Genomic DNA, 13,213 nt, shown 5'->3' with positions numbered 1-13,213 from the left:
TCTTTCATTAGCAGGGATGGTTGGAGAAGGTGACTTGGTTTCATAAAGCTTTTCTAGGAAGGGATCCAAGTGGGCAGAGGGGAGCCACGGAAGGTAGATAAAACTCTGGAATTGGGACCCCAGAAGGTGGCCTGACAGGTGTCCTATCTTGTCCAAGCGGCCTAAATAGCCCTGACCAGCTTGAGAGCCAGTTTGGTGTAGTGGTTAAGTGTGCGGAGTCTAATCTGGGAGAACCGGGTTTGATTCCCCACTCCTCCACTTGCACCTGCTGATGTGACCTTGGGTCAGTCACAAGCTCTGGCACAGCTGTACCTGAAAGGGCAGTTTCTGTCAGAGCTCTCTCAGCCCCACCCACCTCACAGGGTGTCTGTTGTCTGTTGTGAACAGTCGAGTCAAAGTGCCAAGAAACGCAAGAAGTACAAGGTGAGATGTAATTATGTCAGATTCAACTGTGATCAAGAAAAGGACAGGGGCCAACCACAACAGCAGTAATTGACGTAAAGGACTGGCAGGCCTACTGTACAAACATTTCATGAGGTTTCATTTACTGTTACGTGAAAACATGGTCGGATGAGGAAGAGTCCCCCACACAGCCACTCTTTCAGAACATTTTTGGTGCCTGTTATGAGCCAGTCTGTTTAAAGCCAGTCTGTAAACTGTAAACTCTAGATTGCTGTACAATCCATAGTCCTGGATTAGTCTCTCCCCCCCCCCTTCCTTTGATAACACAGAATGGAGCTGATCGAGGAAAAGGAGTTTCTAAGCCGTTCTGAGACTCCAAGTGAAGGGCAGGGTATAAATCCAATCTCTTCTTGATCTTCTCAGAGCTTGGAAACGAAGCATGGTTGGTCAAGGTGAATACTTGGAATGGGAGACCACCAAGTAAGACTGGGGTTGATATGCAGAGGCAGGCAGTGGCAAAGCCACCTCTGTTCCTCTTGTGCCTCGAAAACCCCACGAGGGCTTTCCACAAGTCGGTGGCCCCTTGCCTGCCTCTGCGTTGCATCCCTGGACTTCCTTGGTGGTCTCCCATCCAAGCCCAAACCAGGGCTGACCCTAAGAACAGAAGAGATGCCAATGTTGGATCAGGCCGATGGCCCATCCAGTCCAACACTCTGTGTCACACAGTGGCCAGAAATACCAGTGCCATCAGGAGGTCCACCAGTGGGGCCAGGACATTAGAAGCCCTCCCACTGTTGACCCAGCTTCGCTTTCCAAGATCTGATGAGACTGAGCTTGCCTGTGCCATCCAGATCAGGACTAAGATTGGATTGGGGGGAGACAGAAGAATTTGGGCCCTGCTCCAGGCGACAGGCTGTGGGTTCCTGCTCACCGCTTGGTGTAGTGGTTAAGAGCGGTGGACTGTCATCTGGAGAAACGGGTTTGATTTCCCCACTCCTCCACATGCAGCCAGCTGGGTGACCTCGGCTCAGTCACCGTTCTCTTGGAGCTCTCTCAGCTGCCTTCTTGCTCTTCCCCCCCCCCCAGTGTACTTTTATCCTGCCTGGTCTTGAAGGAAGCCAGGGTGGAGTATATTATTGTCTCCACCCTGTTTGACCATTACAACAAACTTTTTAGGTAGTAAAGCCTGAAAGGAGAAGAAAAGAAGAAGAAGAAGAGATTGGGATTTCTACCCTGCCCTTCACTACCCAAAGGCGTCTCAGAGCGGCTTACAAACTCCTTTCCCTTCCCCTCCCCACAACAGACACCCTGTGAGGTAAAAGAAGAAGAAGAAGAGATTGGATTTATACCCCACCCTTCACTACCCAAAGGAGTCTCAGAGCGGCTTACAAACTCCTTTCCCTTCCCCTCCCCACAACAGACACCCTGTGAGGTAGGTGGGGCGGAGAGAGCTCTAACAGAAACTACCCTTTTTCAAGGACAGCTGTGCCAGAGCTTGTGACTGACCCAAGGTCACATCAGCAGGTGCAAGTGGAGGAGTGGGGAATCAAACCTGGTTCTCCCAGATTAGAGTCTGCGCACTTAACCACTACACCAAACTGGCTCAGGGTGTGGACCTGGGTCACCCAGATCCTAGTTCAGCATTAACACTCCAATGGGAAATGGCCTGTCATCCCACCCATGATGGGAAGAGCTGTGGCTCAGTGGAAGAGCTTCTTCTTCCTCCTCCTCCCCCCCCCCAGCCTGCCTCTGTATTTGAAGGGTGAGAGTGGCGTGTGGCTCCTGGGGAGGGACAAAATGTGCTGCTGTTTTAAGGAGGCATGCCTGGGTCCCCGCTGATTTGGCTCACATCCTCCTCGCCAGTCATGAGCCGGGAGCCAGCCTTCCAGCGGGAGGTTGCTTATGAACAGCACACGCCTTTCTGCCAGGTTGCTTTCCATGTTGGTGGCTTCTGGTTGCACAGTAACGTCCCAGTCTGCAGCCTTGCTGCGTGCCACTGTCAATGACTTAAGTGAAGAATCACAGCCAGTCACACAGAAAGAAAGGCTATGTAAGTGGAGCCCGATCTTGTCAGAAGTGGGAAGCTCAGCAGGGCCGGCCCAGGTCAATATTTGGACGGGAGACTAACAAGGAAGTCCGGGGTCGCTGCACAGAGGCAGGCAATAGCAAACCGCCTCTGAATGTCTCTTGCCTTGAACACCCTACAGGGGTTGCTTTAAATTGGCTGTGACTTGATGCTCCTTTGCACACATAATTATTCCAGGGCTCTTTTTGTAGAAAAAGCCCAGCAGGAACTCATTCGCATAATAGGCCACACCCAACAGCAGGAACTCATTAGCATATTGGGTCACACCCCTGACAGCACAGCTCATTAGCACATTAGGCCGCACCCCCATGTTACCAGAAGTGTGGTTATCCAGCCACACCCACCTTTTGCTTCTTATTCTGTTTACCTTGTTTGTTGTCCAAACCCAGGGCCTTTTTTTTGTAGCAGGAACTCCTTCGCATGTTAGGCCACACACCCCTAATGTAGCCAATCCTAATGAGTTTCTGCTGTTGGGCGTGGCCTATTATGCTAATGAGTTCCTGCTGGGCGTGGCCAACTTGGGAGCCAGCCGGAATTCCGTTCCTGTGCGTTCCTGCCCAAAAGTAGCCCTGATTATTACTATTATTATTTGTATTAGATGTAAAATTATGTTTACATAAGGCGGGGAGGGCAGGAAGGGTTGCATCAGTACTTAGTTCTCGTGGCCCTTTCTTACACACCCAGGGAAATGCTGATTGCCACGTTAGGGTCAGGAAGCAATTTTTCTCCAGGCCAGTTTGGCCGGGGATCCTGGAGGGTCACCCCCCCTTCTGGGCATAGAGCAAGGGTCACTGGGGGTGGGGAGGAGGTATTTATGAATTTCCTGCGCTGTGCAGGGGTTGGAGTAGATGACCCTGGAGGCCCCTTCCAGCTCTATGATTCTGTGATCCTATAGATTTCTCCTGACAAAGCCTGCACACAAAACGCGTAGGGGCTTTGTGCGATAATAAATCAGTCACCTCTCCCCTGGCGTTTCCCCCCTTTTTGTTCTGTTGGCCCATTGCTGAGCACAGCCCGTTTTTTCCTTCATTCTCAGAGATTACACACAGACAAAGTGGGGGGGGAAAACCAGCCTTAGCATTTGGTGTTTGTCTGAGTTAAGTTTTCCAGCTTCCAAGTGGGGCCTGGGAATCTCCTGGAACTACACCTGATCCCCAGACTACAGTGGTTGGTTCCCCTGGAGAAAATGGATGCTTGGGAGGGTGGGCTCTATGCCAGGACCCCCTGCTGAGGTGCTTCCCCTCCTCAAACCCTGCCTTCCCCAGCCTCCACCCCCAGATCGGCAGGAATTTCTCAACCCACGGTTGGCTACTCTCGGTTTGCCTGACATGGCAGTGTGGCTGGATCAGCAACTGTTTGCGCATGCGGATTGCCAGGGGGAGTTGCAGTTTACCCCCCTTCCCCCACACATCATTGTAAAGAAGTGAAGAAGAAGAAATTGGATTTATACCGCGCCCTTCAGTACCCAAAGGAGTCTCAGAGCGGCTTACAAACTCCTTTTTCTTCCCCTCCCCATAACAGACACCCTGTGAGGTGGGTGGGGCTGAGAGAACCCTTGGCAGAAACTGCTCTTTTTCAAGGACAGCTCTAATCAGAACTACGGCTTGCCCAAGGTCATCCAGCAGGTGCAAGTGGAGGAGTGGGGAATCATTCTTCTTCTTCTTCTTCTTCTTCTTCTTCTTCTTCTTCTTCTTCTTCTTCTTCTTCTTCTTCTTCTTCTTCTTCTTCTCGAACTGAACCGTTTTGTGTGGTTTGTGGCCCTGCAAACCCTGTGGGAAGGGACCTCAGTCCTTTCATGGGGTTTTCAGAAAGCCCCAAAACACCGCCTACTCACTGCGGAGCTGTTTTCTGGGCTGTCGTCTGCAGTCCTCATAAAGTTTGAAGGGACTGCAGAAGACAGCCGAAAACAGCCCGATGCTCAGCTGTGTTTGTGGCTTTCATGGAGAACAGAAAGCAGGGGTTTAAAGCGACTCGGAGTCACATTACACCCCCACTTTCTGCTCCACCCACAAACCACCATGATGACCCACATGAACTGCTCTCAAAATTCGTGGAAGTTCGTGGTGGCGAACCCGTCACGAACAGTGCAAAATTCGTCATCCGTTTTGCTTCGTGATTCGGTTCGTGCCCAATCCCAGTCCCAAAGCTTCACTGGGTGTTTCTTCCTTCCCTGTTAGGCAACTTCCTTCTGCAGGACTTGGCTCGGAGAATGCAAAAACTGGCATTTTGAGGCACTTGTCTTGATGGCGTGTCGCTACCTACTTTTACTGTCAAGAGGAGGAAATTAGTCCGTCCCCCCCCTTTCAAAAGGCTGGATTTTAAGTAGGAGATAATGAATGCAAAACGGTGCTGTTTTTTGGTTTTTTAAAAAACCCTGCAGATAAACAGATGGCTTGTCTGTCACCCTCGAGTGTAAAAAGAGGGGATGTCACCAGGGCTGAGTTGGCACCCTGCTTAAAACATTTAAATTGGGCAATTGGGTGACCTCCCTGTCTCCCTCTTGGCTTCTGGGTAGGGTACAGCATCCTGGTTCTTATTAGAGATGAGACCAGATTTCAAAAGCTGGCTGGTTTGATCTGAGTGTGTGGTGCCCTCGCAGGAAGCAAACCTGAGAATCTCTTTCTGCCCCGGCTTGTCTCTCCTTCCACGGTTCCCCCCCGTTAAAACGAACACAGTGGCAGAGGGTGTAAAATGGTGAGTAAATGGGAAAGAAGAAATAGAAGAGCCCTCAGTGTGGGCTTGCCAGCACTGCTCCGGCACATGCCAGGAGATTTTTAGGGCAGTGCTTGGGGAGGGGATTGCGACATCACTTTCCAATGATGCTTAGGAATTTCTCTGAGCCTCTGTAGTAAAGAGCCAGGTTGGTGTAGTGGTGAGGATTGCGGACTCTACTCTGGGAGAACCAGGTTTGATTCCCCACTCCTTCACATGCAGCTGCTGCTGTGACCTTGGGTCAGTCACAAGTTCTTTTTCGGAGCTGTTCTGGAAGAGTAGTTCTCTCAGAGCTGTTCTCTCAAGGGCAGTTCTTGGGAGAGTTCTCTCAGCCCCACCTACCTCACGGCGTGTCTCTTGTGGGGAGGGGAAGGGAAAGGGATTGTAAGCCGCTCTGAGACTCCTTTGGGTAGTGAAGGGCGGGGTATAAATCCAATCTCTTCTTCTTCTTGAACATCACTGTGGAGGCCATTTTTGGGGCATTTTTTCCTCCCGGCTCCGTCATTTCTCCCGGCTGGGAATTTGCCCGCCATGGGCAAGCAAACGGGACGCCTGCCTCAGTGGCAGCAATGAAAACGAGGTGAATCAGAATAAAAGATAATTGACAACATGCACAGTCATGATGGAAAAGAAATGAATTGTATCGGTTCGTGCCGACTGCTTGCCTTTGCAGCCGTGGGGAACCTGCCGGATGGTTACGATCAGCCTCTGAGACCCTGTTCTGTGAAACCCCCACCTTCTGAAATAAGTGGAGGCCAGACTGTGACGTCCTCCTTATTGGGGAGGACTAGTTTCACTTTAAAAGTTCTCTTTATTTTGTTTAACAGGGTAGATTCTGCTGCCACCAGGAAATTTTAAGGATATCCAAACCTTTATGCTTATAATGTTGCTCTTACTAGTTTGGTAGACCGAGTTCAAGGCTTACGAGGAACTATGTGGTCCTGGGAAGTATTTCATTCAGAGTTGGTATAAACTTAGATAAAATAGGATTTATTGAAATAACTACTAAATAAGAGGGTGGTACAATGTAACTAGTAATGTGTAAATGATGAACAATTGCTTTGGTATCACACACAATCTTCTCCCTCACTGACAGGGATCTTTTCATGTAACTTTGTAACACTTGTTTATCTCAATGCCATATATGTTTACTGTTTCACTCCAGTTTGTTATGACACTAAGACTTTCCTTTAACTTTTCTTCACTTAAACTTTACTTTACTTTTTCCTATACACTCAGCTTTCAGCTTTCTTTCTCTTTCCCACTGAACAACCGCAGCTGTCAGCTTCTAACTGCTTCAACACAGAACTGCTTGTCTACATCAACTGTCAACTTGTAACTGAAACTCCTGACTGACTCACATACTCATCCAACCAGATTCACTTCCAAAACCCCTCCCCCTCTCTGTCAGTCACCAATCATATCACACTTGCCTCTCTCAACCACTCTAGTCTATCTACCACAGCCATGCAACCAAACTTTTAAAGAGACACACACACAAAAACAAGGAATCGTTACACAGACACAGGGGCTTTTCTGTCGTGGCCCCTCCGTGAAGGGTGAAGCCCGTCATTCAGGCAATGGGGGAGGAGTCAGGGTGGAATCTGAGAGGCCAAAGGTGAATCCTGGACAGGGTCCAGCATCTACAGACTTTTCAGCCCCCGATACTGATTCCCAGGCAGAACGGGTAATCCCTAGGACTTCCCAACCTCCAGGTGGTAAGAGATCACGGGACAGGCTGAACTTTGTAAGTTCAACCGTGATACGGCAACGAAACCTTGTTAGAGAGAAAATATTACACCTTTAATTATCCAGTGAATAACGAATCATAAAGGTGTTTTCTTTGAAGTAAGTGGGTCTCAGGTTTTTCTTTCTGACGGTACAGCGCTGCTTTCCACGTAACCAAATGATGTAAGCTAGAAAGGGAGTAGAAGAAATGCCAAAGGTGTAAGGTCTCATCTGATGAAACCTTGACTGAAACGGTCCGCTGAGCGCTGTACCTTTGGAAAGAAAAACCTGAGACCCACTTACTTCAAAGAAAAGACCTTTAATGATTTGTTATTAATCATTAACGGTGTTTTCTTTGAAGTAAGTGGGTATTAAGAAGCCGCGGAAGGAAGCCGGATGACAACTAGCCTGGGGTGCTGGTAGGCAGTCACTACCCTGTAGACAATGTGGCCCTAGTCAGGTTAATTGGTTGGTTAGAACCACTATGTAAACCGCCCAGAGACCCTTCGGGGTCAGGGCGGTATATAAGCCGAAGGTATAATATATTAATTTAAACCCATTATTGTGAGTCCTATCCTTTGCTGCCAGTAGGAACAGCTCCCTGCACCCCTCTCAGTGACAGCCCTTCAAAGACTTAAAGACAGCAACCATGTTCCCTGCTCAACCTCCTCTTCTCCGGACTGAACATTCCCAAGTCCCTCAGCCTTTCCTCATAGGGCTTGGTCTCCAGGCCCCCGATCATCCTTGTCGCTCTCCTCTGCACCCACTCTATTCTACCCACATCCTTTTTGAAGTGAGGCCCCCAGAACTGCACACAATACACCAGGTGCGGCCTGACCAATGCAGTGTACAGCAGGACTATGACAGCTTGCAATTTGGATGTTATGCCACTGTTGATACATCCCAAGTTTGATGCTGAGAAATTAAAGTGGTAATTTTCTTGAGAAATTCTGTAGCAAATTGTTAATGCAGTTCTGTTTTATACCACCTTCTTCTGACAAGCTCAGAGTAGTGTACCCAATCCCCACATTTTACCTGTATCCTCTCTCTGTAGAAAAAGGATGAGCTGAGAGACATAGGGTTGCCAGGCCAGCAGTGGGGTGGGGGATCCCCTGCTCCAGGGCCCTTACCCTGGTGCTGACAAGCTGGCCAGCAGGGGACTTACCAGCAGGACAACTAGGCCTAGGCCTGTGCCACTGGCAATGCAATGATGTCACTTGTGGTGTGTACTGGAAGTGATGTCATAACATCACAAGGAACGCAGGGATATGGTGGTATTTGGGCAAAAACTCTGTGGTAAAAATGCCTTCTACCATAGAGTTTTACCCAAATACCAGAGTGTCCTTGAGTTGCTGGCAACATAGGACTGGACCTAGTTTTCCTGCTGGTAATTCACCCTCCCCCCCGCTGGCTACCTGGCAACCCTAGCAAGACAATGGGGACAGATCCTAACCCTCTCATATCACTCCAGTGACAAAGTGTGAAGCTTTCTTCTTTATAGGCTTGTTTATAGCTGTTTAGCAATGTGAGTTGTCGTCTCCATCACAGCGATCTCCACTCCAGAGAGTTCACATTATAAGGGGCCTAGTAAATTGCATTGGAGAACTCTTGGTTGGGGAGGAGGATCCTTTAACTGAGAATTCTAAAATCACTTGTAATTTGATGAACTCTCCTCAAGAGTCCCCAGACCCACTTCTTGTGAGGGTCTTATTAAGCCCCCTATGGCTCATTTACCTATTGAGGCTGTTGCTGCTGTGGTGATGCTTTGTTGTTCCAATATGATTCCTCTTCCTCTCCACCCCCTGTACCTTGAATGGTGTTTCAGCAGAGTCTGAAGCTCTAGGAACTACGATCCCAAGGTTCCCCATGCCTCAACACTGTGGAAATGGTGTTTAGTGCTGGAGAGAGGAAGGGAAGGGGGAGACAAGCAGGGATGGAAGAGACCCTTCCGATCTCCTGTAGTTCCACAGCCTCCACAAGTAATCAGGGTGGAGAGGTGAGGAGGGAAAAGACATGAAGGAAAAGAGGGAGGGAGGAAGAATGGGACACAGGAGAGCAGCAGTAGCAGTTCACAGTCTAGTTCGTTGCCTTTTTATTGAAGCTGAGCCCTGACCTGGATGTCCCAAGCTAGCCCAATCGGGTCCAATCTCAGAAGCTAAGCAGGGTCAGCCCTGGATGGTACTTGGACGGGAGGCCACTAATCAAGTCCAAGGTTGCTATGCAATGGTGAACCACCGGTGAACATCTCTTGTACTGAAAACCTCATGAGGGGTTGTCATAAGTCAGCTGCAACGTGCCAGCACTTTCAACCACCTGCCTCATTATGAGTACTGAGGTAAATATTCCAAGCCTAGAGAATACAGACTCCAAGAGCACCACTCTCTCTTGGACTTCGTTGAACATGCTTTTCATGTCATTATCCTGATCCTCTGTTTTACTGCTAATCTGTTCCTGAGAAAAGGTCTCCATTGACCCAGCATTCCTAGCCCACAGAGTGGACAACTCGTAACAACGCCGAAAGAGGGCACGTTCACAAACTCTAGAATGGCTTCCGAGCACCTGGCGCCAAGGAAAAGAGAATCTCAGGAAGAAGATGAGGAGAGCTTCCAAAAGTCTTGTGCAGAGGCAATGCTTCTGGGATAGGTTCAGCCTTAAAGAGCCTCTTCAAAGTCATACATTTAAAGGACTTGGTCCGAATGCAGGGTTGCCAGTCTCCAGGTGGGGCCTGGAGACCTGCCGGAATTACAACTAATCTCTGGGCTGTAGAGATCAGTTCTCCTGGTGCAAATGGCTGCTTTGGAGGGTGGATGCTGTGGCACTGCACCCCTCTGAGGCCCCTCCCCTCCCCAAACCCTGCTCTTTCCAGGCTCCACCCACAAATCTCCGGGAACTTCCCAAACTGGAGTTGGCAAACCTATTATGGGGCAGGGATTTTGCAATGTAAGGAGAATGACCTCAGGAAGCAAAATCATAGCCGGAGATGATGGGATCTGGATCTTATTTGTGGCATCTGACCACCGGGTGGAGTAAAATGACAGGAAATTACAACTGGGTGACAGAACAGCAGGTCCTTCACTTTGTTTTCTTTAGCTCTGCTGCAGACATTTATGGGATATATACTCTTAGAGTCAAAGCAGCTCCTGCTTTCTCAGAAGGGCTGCTGCTGATTTGCCTTTGGTGAAAATCTGTGTCATGAAGACCAGCATATGCCACAATAAGATGCCAAGGGCCTCCTTGTTGTTTCCACTGCACCAGACCGTAACATGGCTACTTTTCTAGGAGTCAACTAAAACAGTGTGCGTTTAGTGCCCGGAACAACTTTACCAAACATAACAAGACATTTGTGTTGATAATTGCTGATATGAACACACAATTGTAAACTCCGACTATGAAGCTTTAGGGTCTGCTTCACATAAGCATTTACGGCTGAGACGAGAAGACTCCAGATGACTGTAGAAGCTATCAGCAGATTGCATGGCATGGTCATGGCCACCTATGTCCCGGAAGCCTCTAGGAAGGATTCTGCATGGCACTGCCTGTGGAAATGGCTCAGAAGTGGCTACAGGCTGTCTGCCTCTTGGTTAATTCTGCCACAGCACAGCTGCACCAGCTGCCTGCCTACCAGTTTCTACATTCATTCCAAAAATGCTGGTGATGAACTTCAGAGTCCATAAGGACCTTCTGCCAGAAGAAGAAGAAGAAGAGTTGGATTCATACCCTGCGCTTCACTCGGAGTCTCAGAATGGCTTACAATCTCATTCCCTTCCTCTCCCCACAACAGACACCCTGTGAGGTAGGTGGGGCTGAGAGAGCTCTGAGAGAACTGTGACTGGCCCAAGGTTACCCAGCTGGCTACATGTAGAGGAGTGGGGGAATCAAACCTGGTTCTCCCAGATTAGAGCCCGCTGCTCTTAAACCACTACACCAAACTGGCTCTCTTTGAACTCCCCATCCCTCGGATCTGCAGGTGTGGCACTGTTTCATGTGGTGTGCGCTCATGAAACAAAATCTGCCTGTGCTGGCTTTTCCCCTGTGGCATCATTTTTACAGAACAGCCTCTTGTGGGATTCCTGCCACTCCACCTAAACAGTATGCCTTTTGTCATATGGTTAAAAAAGATTATTCTCAGAAGCACTTAAAGTTTGCAGCAAGAGTGCTGTTTTGCCATATTTTGTAATTACTAACATAATTGTGTTGTTTTCAAATGGCTGCCTTGTTTTTATTTATTATTTCCCCATTACCCATGCCTCTACAGTTTTGGTATGCTGCACTGGGTGATTTCTAAAAGCAGCCAATATATTTTCATGAGTAAATATGAAGATACGAATTTAGTTGTTGGCACATGTGTAAACGACAACTTTTAAAGTTAAAAAGTACTCCTACACATGTGCACATAGAGGATGCAAATAGTTTCAAGCTTTGGGAAGACATTTCAACACACAATGGTTAGCCAGCATAGTGTAGCAGTTAAGAATGGCGGGCTCTAATCTGGAGAACCAACTTTGATTCCCCACTCCTCTATATGAAACCTGCTGGGTGACCTTGGGCCAGTCATGGTTCAAGGTTCTCTTAGAACTCTCTCAGTCCCACCTGCCTCACAAGGTGCCTGTTGTGGGGAGAGGAAGGGAATGTGATTGTAAGCCACTTTGAGACCCCTTAAGGTACAGGAAAGCAAGGTATAAAAATCTTCTCTTCTTCTAAGTGTTGCCAACCTCTAGGTAGGGCCTACAGTACTCCCAGAATTGCACGTGACCTCCAGTCTACAGAGATTAGCTCCCTTGGTAGGAAATGGCACCTTCAGAGGGAACTCTGTGGCACCACATCCACACTGAGCTCCGACCCCTCTAGAGTTGCAAGAGTCCACCTTCCAAAGCAGCCATTTTCTCCAGTGAATTGATCTTTGTCACCTAGAGATCAAATGTAATAGTGGGTGATTTCCAGTCACCACCTGAAGTTTGGCAACCCTACCCCCTTATAGGGTCACCTGGAAGTTGTATCACATGCATTTCTTATAAGCTGCAGCTGGATCTGTGTGTGTGTGTGTGGGGTGGTGGTGGCTTTTAATGGGGGGAGGGGTTAACAGGAATAAAATCTGAATCCTCATGGACTGGACAACGAACGATAATTTCCTCATGGAAACACAACTACCACTGTAACCCAGAACCCTCATCAATCCCTCCCACCCCCCTGCCCACCTTACCCTTCCCCGTGACTTAATGCAGTAGTCGTATATTTCTGGCTGTCTAGAATGCTCTTTGCAACCTGCCGGCTTTGAGCCTTTATCATATAAAAAGAAGCCATCGAGAAGCAGCACGAGGCGGTCGCACAAGGGCCTGAGCATGCTGTTTCAGTAATGCGCGTATTCCCAGGCGACTTGGGCAGTGTGGGGCTCAGAAGAATAAATAAATCTCCTGCAGGCATTAGAACATTAACTGCCAGGCCAGAGCCTCCTTTTTTTTTTTTTGTACAGTGGCTGCCATTAAAATAGAAACCCATCTCAAAGTAATAAGCCGCAATGTTTCTGTTCCAAAAGTGCCCTGTCGTGGCGAGAGAAATACAGCGCAAGACCAACCTCCACCACCACCACTACCGGGGGGGGGGGGGAGAAAGCTCCCTTAAAAACAACAGTCATTGTGCTGTGCGTCTCCTGCCCCAAAGTGAGGCTTAATAAACAGATTGGAAAGAAGAAAACGTGAAGGAAAAGAGCAACTAGAGACATTTTTTTTTACAAAAAATCAGGCATTGAAGAGGAAATAAGGGCTGCCTTTTTGGGGCTCCTGAGCTAAGCAAGGCACTTTACACAAAAATCCATGCAGATCGGCGACTCCTGCTGTTTCCCTGTTCCCAGTTGGTTGTAACAGTTTGCCAATCGAACAGAAAAAGACTGGCTTGGCTGGGTTTTTTAAAAAAATGAAACTTGGCCAGTTGCCAGAAAAGGAGAAAGCTGGTTTTTAAAAAACAACAAAAAACCAGCGGTAGACTATAGGTGAATGAACAGGTAGCTTTTGTTTTAGGCTCTCTCTAGGGAGCCACAAAAACATAGGATCGTGCTAATGGACATGGCAAAAAATCCCAGGCCCTGCCACAACCTTGAAAAACAACCCCCTAACCAGGCCCGTAGCCAGGATTTTTTAAGTTGGGGGGCATTTAAATTTCTTGGGGGGCACTGGCTAATTGAATTAAAGTAATACCCAGCTCCTTCCCTGCACCTGCCACAGTTCGGGGGCCCTGGGCTAGATGGGAAGTCGGGGGCCTTGCCAGTAAGTCGGGGGGGGGCTAGCCCCG

The sequence above is a fragment of the Gekko japonicus genome, unplaced genomic scaffold, assembly GCF_001447785.1.
Source record: "Gekko japonicus isolate JY-2015 unplaced genomic scaffold, Gekko_japonicus_V1.1 scaffold1881, whole genome shotgun sequence".
Taxonomy (NCBI): Eukaryota; Metazoa; Chordata; class Lepidosauria; order Squamata; family Gekkonidae; genus Gekko; species Gekko japonicus.
The sequence above is the reverse complement of the archived record's forward strand: the minus strand, read 5'-3'. Positions refer to the sequence as shown.